Raw genomic sequence first — 8,898 nt, 5'->3', positions numbered from 1 at the left:
CCCATGGTCTCCTCTACTACATCCTCCATTCGGCTGTTTATTCTTTACAGTTTACTGGAATCCCTAACAGGGCAACCAACTTAACTAAAAGCACTATCTTCACTTTTCTCACTTTTTCTGACCCCAGGGTTACCTCAAGATTTGTCAAAGAAATACAAATCTCAATGTCATATAGACAAAAAGGAGCCTGTAAGATTTTTCAATTTTTTTAAATCTCCATAAAAGAAATAAAACTGCCCTAAAAACCTGGAAGCAAAATTTTCTCTCTATATTTTTGAAACTGGGGGTAGTTAAATGAAAACCTACATATTTGCCTTTAAGCTGTGGTATATGGCTTGGACATATGAAATGAGAAAGAAATTTTTCTTTTCTTTTCTTTTTTAAAGATATTTTTCTTAAATACCAAGTCTTATCTCTTCTTTCTCTTCAGGCTGCATTCGAGATAAAATATGGAGCCCCCTGGTGGTTGAATTACTATCGTCACTATGAAGTTCCCTCACATAAAGCTCTTAGTAATCTAAAAGCAAAAACTTACATTTTATATCCAATTCTTAATCTTAAATGGGGCCTTTCTTAAAATGAATGCAAGTTTTTACTTTACATAGCTCAGTGGCATGTGTGTGTTTTCCTGGTAAGGAGTTTGAAGCTAATAAATATTTATATCTATAGGATAGTGCTTCCTAAATTATGTTAAAGTAAAATGAAAGGTTAGAAATGAGCTCCAGAATCACTCTGATGATTAGAAGGTCACTCTGATGATTCCTAACCTTCTTAAACATAAAATAGTTTCAAATACCAAGACCTTTTGTAACTATTGCGGTACATTTGGAAATATTACTGCACCTCACACCCAACAACTAAATCTCCTCTTTAGTAGATGAAACTGTTCTTTCATATAACACCATAAAACATGTAGCTTATAAGATGTAATGGGTTTCTTGAGCTAAGTGATGTTATCACTCTTATTTTTTGAGAGAGAAATTCTTTATAAGGAATTAGTTCATGCAATTATGGAGGCAGGCAAGTCTCAAATTTTGCAGGGTGAACTGGCAAGCAGCATATCCAGGAGAGCTGATGATTTAGTTTCAGTCTGAGTCTGAAGGCTTGAGGAGTAGGAGTGCAATTAGTGTACTTCATGGGCAAAGGCTGGCAGGTGTGAGACTCAGGAAAAGCAGATGTTTCAGTTAAATTTGAATGAAAGAGAGGGGAGCCAATGTCCCAGGTCAAAGGCCATCAGACAGGAAGAATTCTGTCTCACTCTGGAAGGTCTATTTATGCCTTCAACTATTTGGATAAAGTCCACCCACACTGAAAGGGGAATCTGCTATAGTCAGTCTATCGATGCAAATGTTAATCTCATCCAAAAACACCCTCACCAAAACACCCAGAAATAATACTTGACCAAATATCTTGGCATCTGGTGGTCCAATCAAGTTGACACATGAAATTAACCATCATACAGCCAGAGGAAAAAGCATACATTGTTATATACAAAGTAACACAGATAAGAATTATAGCATACTTCTTATCAGAAACCATGCAAGTAGAAGACAACAAACATCTCAAAAGTGCTAAAATAACTGTCAACCCAGAATTCTATATGCAGCAAAAATAGCCCTTAAAACTGAAGGTGTGGGGAACCTGAATTCATACATGGTATAAAATTGCATAGAGCTATACACACACACACACTCAGAGACAATGATTCTACCACTTTCATAAAATGCCTTCTAATTTCTACAAATCAACCACTTCTTTTGGACCATAAATCCAATTGGTGTAAGTAGTTGATGGGAAGCAGAAAATGCTATCCTTTGGCTCCCACATCCCCCACCACTACCAAAACAACAACAACAACAACAAAAACACACACACAGATGACAGAAACATCATCATTGGCAGTGAAGGTCCACCTGCCTGGTAGAAATAAGAAATAAAAAAGGCAACAATTGCCTGATTTGATCCTGAAAATTTTTATTTTCTAATTATCCAGGGCTCAGTTTAAAATATATTGACTCATCCAGTACCAGATAAGGGGTATCGTTTCCTGACAGAGCAGATTTGCTTCAAAGGCTTTGCTGAAGAACTGTTTGGTGGGATAAAAGGACAGAGTAGATTAGACATATGCATTCTATATAGCTAACTACATAAGCAAATTTTACCTAACCATTACTTAGGTTATTTCCTTAGAACTCACACTAGATAGCGCTTAGACTTGAATTTTATTTTCAGAAAATCAAAAGTCTCCTTTTTTCAGATTCAGCCACACAAATTACATCGGTTCTTAAAGAAAGCCATACCTCAAGACCTCACAAAGAGGTATCTATTACCAGGAGCTCTAAGCAAATGTTCTTTTAATTAGCTACATTTATCTTTAATCCCTGTTTTGACAGAAACTCTAACATAAACATACATTACCAATACATAAAACCCAGCTCAAAGTATGGTTAATTTTTATATTTGACAGAGCCAGTTAGAAAAAATAACTTTGACCTTTCCCCGTCTTTGTGTGATGTCACTACATCCTAGTCTCACAACCTAAAACAGAAACAGTGGCATCTGCAGCTAAAGTACAATAATGATTCTTAAACTGCTCCTTAAATGTGGCAGTAAAAACCCTGATAAGACCTCTAGGCTTTATATCGAAGCAGCTGCAGAATCAAGTTAAATCATTTCTTCAAGGACTACAGTAATTATTAAACTGATTAAAGTTTACCTACATTTCATTCCTAGAGAGTTTTCACCAAGGACTTAGAAACCAGATGGTTCAAGACTATGCATGATGGATATATTCCATGAAGTATGTCCATTGTCATGGAAACAAGAGAAATAACATCATCTTTATTGTCTATTCCTTCTCAAAATTATGCATTTAATAATAGCCGGCAATTTAAGCAAAATTCAAACAATACTTAGGTACCAGGTTAAAAGTTGATGCCTCTACCCATTTTTAATACTAATGCTCAACTGTCGAATTTACTAAAATGTCTTTAGCGAATCAATTTACTTTCTACAGAGGTGTTTAAAGAGAATCTTTATAACTTTTGGAATTTTAATACTCCAGAGAAAATCAGAAGATCTAAAGATCCCAAGAAACTGGAGCTGAAGCTCAGAGATTGCTCCTCTCCTGGAAGAGAGAGTGGTCAGGGAGAGAAGCATCTTTCCCTAATGCCCTTATGGAGAAGTCAGTCCTGCTTCTCCCAAGAACTATCCCTCCAGCTACACCTGAGCTCATCCCTGCCCTCTTTCTAGGGAAGAGCCTTACCAAACATATTCTTTCCTCTTTACTGTCTTCAACCTCAATCACAATCACAATAACAATCAAACATTTCTTGAGTACTTACTATGTGCCTGACACGCATCATATGATTTCATACTCACCAGTAGTCTTTATCACTATTACCCCTATTTTATAAATGAAGGAACTGTGGCTCAGTGCAGTGCTTCTCAAAGTGTAATGTACTTATGAATAATGAGAGATCCTTTCAAAATATAAGACCAGAGACAAGGACCACCATTTTGCATTTCTAATAAGCTCCAGGTGATGCAGATGGATGCTAATCCATAGACCACACTCTGAGTAGCAAAGACTTTGCCGATTAAGAAACATGCCCCCGCCCCCATCTACAACCATGCTATCCTGAACAATCCCATCTGATGCCATCTGATCCCGTCTGATCTTGGAAGTTAAGCAAGGTTGGGCCTGGTTAGTACTTAGGTGGGAGACCACCTAGGAAGACCAGGTGCTGTAGGCATAAAAAATAAAAGAAATAAGAGATTGTAAGCTGACAAGTTCCTTGCAATCTGTGAGGTCAACCAAGGGTTGCCTCGTCTAAAAATTAAAAAAAAAAAAAATTAAAAAAGAAACATGCCCCCAAACACTCACCTATTGAGTACAACCTGAGATTCCAATGCATAATATCCTGGCTCTAGAATTTCATCTCTTACTCATTTTGCTCTCCTATTTCCCAATTCCTTAATATACACCACAGCAGCCTCTACTTGGACGCATAGCCTGGATTGCCTATCAGATTTAAGGATCCTGTATAAATTTTTCATTACTACTATAACAAATTGCCTCAAACTTAGTGTTTTAAAACAAATCAAATTTATTTTCTTACCATTTTGGAGATCAGAAGTAAAAATGGATTTGACTGAGCTAAAGTCTAGGTGTTAGCAGTACTAGTTTCTTCTGGATACTCTGAGGGGAGAGTCTGTTTCCTTGCCTTTTCTGGCTCCTAGAGGCCATCTGCAATTCTTGGCTAATGGCTTCTAAGTCACATCACTTCAAACTCGTGTTTCTGTCATCACATCTCTTGCTACTGACTGATCCCCACACATCATTTTTATAACAATTATATATTTGTGATTACCTTGGGCCCACCCAGAAAATTCAAGATAATCTTCCCCATCTTAATCCTTAATTTGATCATCTCTGCAAAGTCTCTTTTACCAGGTAAGATAATGTATTCAGTCACAGATTCCAGGAATTAGAACAAGGACATCTTCAGCATACCACAGACCTCTGTGTTTTGAATTGGAAGCAAATAAGACAAAGAACAAGGGCTGTGTATAATTAATGCTGGGCGTAACAAATAACCCCAGAAGTGGTGTCATAGAATTCCCAAGGGCAGTAGCAGCATCCAGTGTCAGCACCCACAGCAGAGCTACTGGAGCAGGTATAGCCAGGACTCAGTGACAGGGTTAGCATGTGCTCACCATAGTGGCTTAGTTAATGAAAGTGATTCTAGTGCCCCGCTCTAATCTTCTTTATTCCTGCCTTTTCTCCAAACCTGCCATTTCAATGAACTACCCATAATCCTTCTAATAAATTTCTTTTCTACTTATATCAATCAAAATGAGCTTCTTTTGACTGCAAGTAAGAACCACTCTTGTTTTATATCCCCTTCCAGGATAATCATAAGACAACTTACCTGAACACAAGAACTTAGAGGTACCATAGTGAAGATATTTATTTAATTGTTTTTTCTAGTGCTTTCTAATTTTATTTGACCAGGAAATCTCTCTCTCTCTCTCTTTTTCTTTTTTCTTTTTTCTTTTTTTGCATTATATTCTTTTTAAATAGTTGGCAATAGAATAGCATTGAAAAGATGTTACTTCAATTTTACGAATGAGGAAATAAGGGCTCAGAGGGTTTAAGATAGTTACCCAAGGTCACTGCCCACAGCAGAGCTAGTAGAACAGGTACACGCCCCATGAGCCAAATCCCCGAGGACTTAGAACAGCTAATATGTGCCAGATCCAGGATTCAAAACCCTTTCTAGCTTCAAAGCTACTTCACCATATTCCCCCATTCAAATACCTATGTAGTGATAATCAAAACTACAAATGAAATGATGTATTTCTAAATATTTAGTATGTCATAATTTCTAGGGGTTCATTACAATTGTTTGATCTTTTCATGTGCTTATCAGTCACAGGCTTTTCCAATATGATGCACCACCAGAGAGAACAATGGGTGATGAGGAGGGCTTTCTGGGGTGATTATCACATATTTTATTAAAAGAAAGATGAATTTACAGGGGTAATATTTTAATGTTAAAAATGTAGAAGTGGTTCTATGCCTTATAACCCCCTCTCATTCAAGTGGCAGTAAGGTCTTTCAATAGGCACTTTCCTTAGGGAAGTTACTACAGAGAGAGAATTAAACATTACGCTCTTGGTTTTTTAGTTCTTTAGTCAATTTTGTAAATCCACAGCAGAAACAACAGTCTTAAAAGCCATGCAGTTCCAAGAGTCAGACAATGAAATTAAATAAAACTTTTGCAATTTAAGAGGTTGAATTCATTATCAAGGGCCAAATCCCAGGGGATATAGAACATTTAATTTATACCATAAGGTATGGATGAATGCAGGGTGATATACTGCCATCTACCCAAAAGGAGAAGAGGGTTTTTTCACCTTGTGAAAGACAGGAAAGAGAACAGCAGCACTAGTACCCTGAGCTGGAGCCCAGGATCAGTATAATAATAGAAGCTTCTGGGAAGTCTGTGGGGTCCCAGAGCCAAACAGACCATTTCCTGGCTGCTTCCTAAAGCATAGGCTAGAAGACTACAAGCCAGGGAACCTCTGCATCCGACATGGTCCCTAAGCAGTAAAGAAGCCATGACTGAAAGGTTTCTGCAAAGACAGACCTCCAAAAAGCCTCACAGAATCCTAAATATTCCACAGTGCTATGAGGAAAGCCTGCAGCCCTGCCCTCTCACTTCCCACCCCTATCCATGCATGCATTAAAGTGGCTAGAGGGGCTGACAGACCAGAAATAGGCCGGAAGAGGCTTCTAACTTAGTATGAGGATCGTGCAGAGTCAGAAGAGAAGAGAGTGAGAGGAGTCACCACTGGGAGCCATGGAGGAACTGCTCACACCAGCAGAGTCATGCCACATTGCCCAGGCTTGACTGGATGATTACATCAGGAACAGGCCAACAAGAACAGGAGATGACCAGGGGCACATGTCAACCTCCCCACACCACCCTCTGTGTATTTAATATGTGATATACATCCACTCCAACCCTGGAGGAAGAAAGAAATACAGAGGGGAAAATCTTGGTTTGGCTAATTAATTACCATCCACTCCTCACTAAAGGATTAAGTGTTAGACTAGAAATTACTGAATTTTCTAGAAATGGCAAGATTAAATTTTCTATACTAAACCAAGATTGTTTTTTTTCCATCTCAGATGAGTTTAGTTATAGACAGATAAATTCATTATCTTATTTTTGGTATACCTGAGTTTTTGACTGTGTAAAATTCATGTTCAGTTCACAAGTCTTACGGAAATGTGAACTTCCTGTTGGTATGATGTGACTATTAGGCCATTCTTTTTATTATTCAAATTACTTTAATATGCCCCAATAATAATGTTATGAGTCATAAAGTTGAAAGAAAGTTTATTTCCATGGCAGAGGAAGAAACTGTGGAGCAGGTGGGCGTCAGCTCTGACCGTGGCTAGGAAGCATGAGAAGTCTCGTTGGTAACCACTTTGTCTATAAGGCACAAGCATTACTGACAGGCAGCTTATGGGCCACCTGAAACAGCTTTGTGAGCCACTCATGGCTCATGAGGGAACAGGTGGAGGGACCACTGGTGTGGGGGAGGAAGCAATAAAAATGCATGAGTGTAGAAGAGAGTTGGAACAGCAAAAAGACAAAATAAGTTACAGTTTCATTGAAAAGGAAAAAATGTAAGTACCAAGAAATAGATTCTGTGGACTCATAGGGGACTCTTCAAATATATGAAAACAAAAAGAACCATTTTTTTTAATTAACTAGAAAAAGGAAAGGAAACCAACTGAGTAAACAATGCAATGGGGCTTTCAGTAAAAAGGGCTGAGGATCATTCTAAATAAAGTAACACTATTCAAAGTCTTAAGAGAAATTAAGACTTCCAGAAATTAAACTGGGTTAAAAATAAAAGATATAAAATGGGTAGGGAAATAAACAAACCAAAAGTTCTTGTAATGGAGGATGTCTCATGTTAAAATTTTTTTCCAAAAGACACAATCATTAATGTAGCAGAAAGAGGCTAAGAGATGATTATCATAAGTCAGATGTACCAAATTGTCTGTTAAAGTTGCTTTAGTATTCAGAAGAAAAAAACCTAAATTGTCAACAAAATAAAAGTACTCCATGGGCCCGAAGAATGTGAATTTTATTTAATATAAAATAATACCTTTTATAAATTACAACTAACTCATGAACCATTTTTTCTAGACTATTATTCTCTCCATTATAAGATATGAGATAGACAATAGTTAAATATGTGTTCAAGGCCTGAATGAGGCAATTATAGACAGAGATTTATCCCTCAGCTTCTCTTTTAAACAAAGAGTTGTCTATAAATTGTATATGAATACAATGCAATGTGTGTGATACTGACCCTGCGAAAGACATATAGAGTAACAAAACAGAATAGAGAGCCCAAAATCGACCCACACATGTGTTTACTTTTGAATTAATACAGATGCCACTTTAGATCAGGGGGAAGGATAGATCTTTCAAGAGGATGCTTGAACAAATAGGCATCCAAATTATTTTTTAGAAAATTAAATTGGATGGCTACTTTATATTACATACAAAATCACTTGAAATTGGTTAAATACTTAAATGTAAAATGAAAAAAAAATAAACCCTAGCTTTTAGAAAATAATATAGGAGAATGTCATCATGACTATGAAATATAGTCATGATGGTCATATGGAAAGAGACAGTGCTTTGGGTTCACCAAATCCAGAATTCTTTTCATTGTGGTTACTCTAAAAGCACATTTCCTAGCCTCATTTGTATTTTCTAATGACCACATAACTGGCATCTGGCCTTTGGAATGTAAGCAGAAATGAGTGATATACACCAATTCCAGAACTGACTCCTACAAAGCTTCCCACATGATTCTCCTCCTCCTACATATGTCTCATCTTCGGCTAAATGCAGAGGATATGGCAGAGGACTCCAAGGTCTTAGGACATGATGGAGCTACTGGTTGGAAGGAATCTCTGAATGACCGCATGGCACAGAGCCCTTTCCCGCTCCCAGCACATCGTAATGTTAATATCCCATACAAATCACTAAAAAATACATATATAACCCAAAGGAAAAATGAACAGTTAAAAGAAGATATCTAAATGACAAATAATCAGATAAAAAGGCATAAAAACACTTTCTAATCAAGGATATACAAAACGAAAGCATGTTTTTTACTCACTAGATGGGCAAAATGTAAAAATCTAATAATTTCAAACATTGGCAAAAATACAAAGCAATGAAAACTCATATATTTCTGGTAGAAGTTTACATTGTAACAACTACTTTGCAAAATAGTTTGCCATTACCTAGTATAAATGAAGATATCGATATTCAGTGATCCAACAAAAGTACACAT

The 8,898-nt window shown here is 37.0% G+C and overlaps 1 pseudogene; it reads left to right on the top strand.

Moving 5' to 3' along the window:
* Positions 1–3,622: 3,622 nt before the first annotated feature.
* LOC111747240 lies at positions 3,623–3,755 on the top strand (annotated as a pseudogene).
* The last annotated feature ends 5,143 nt before the right edge of the window (positions 3,756–8,898 follow it).

This window comes from Pteropus vampyrus, unplaced genomic scaffold, assembly GCF_000151845.1.
Source record: "Pteropus vampyrus isolate Shadow unplaced genomic scaffold, Pvam_2.0 Scaffold215, whole genome shotgun sequence".
NCBI lineage: Eukaryota > Metazoa > Chordata > Mammalia > Chiroptera > Pteropodidae > Pteropus > Pteropus vampyrus.
This window is presented reverse-complemented; position numbering and strand designations above follow the sequence as displayed.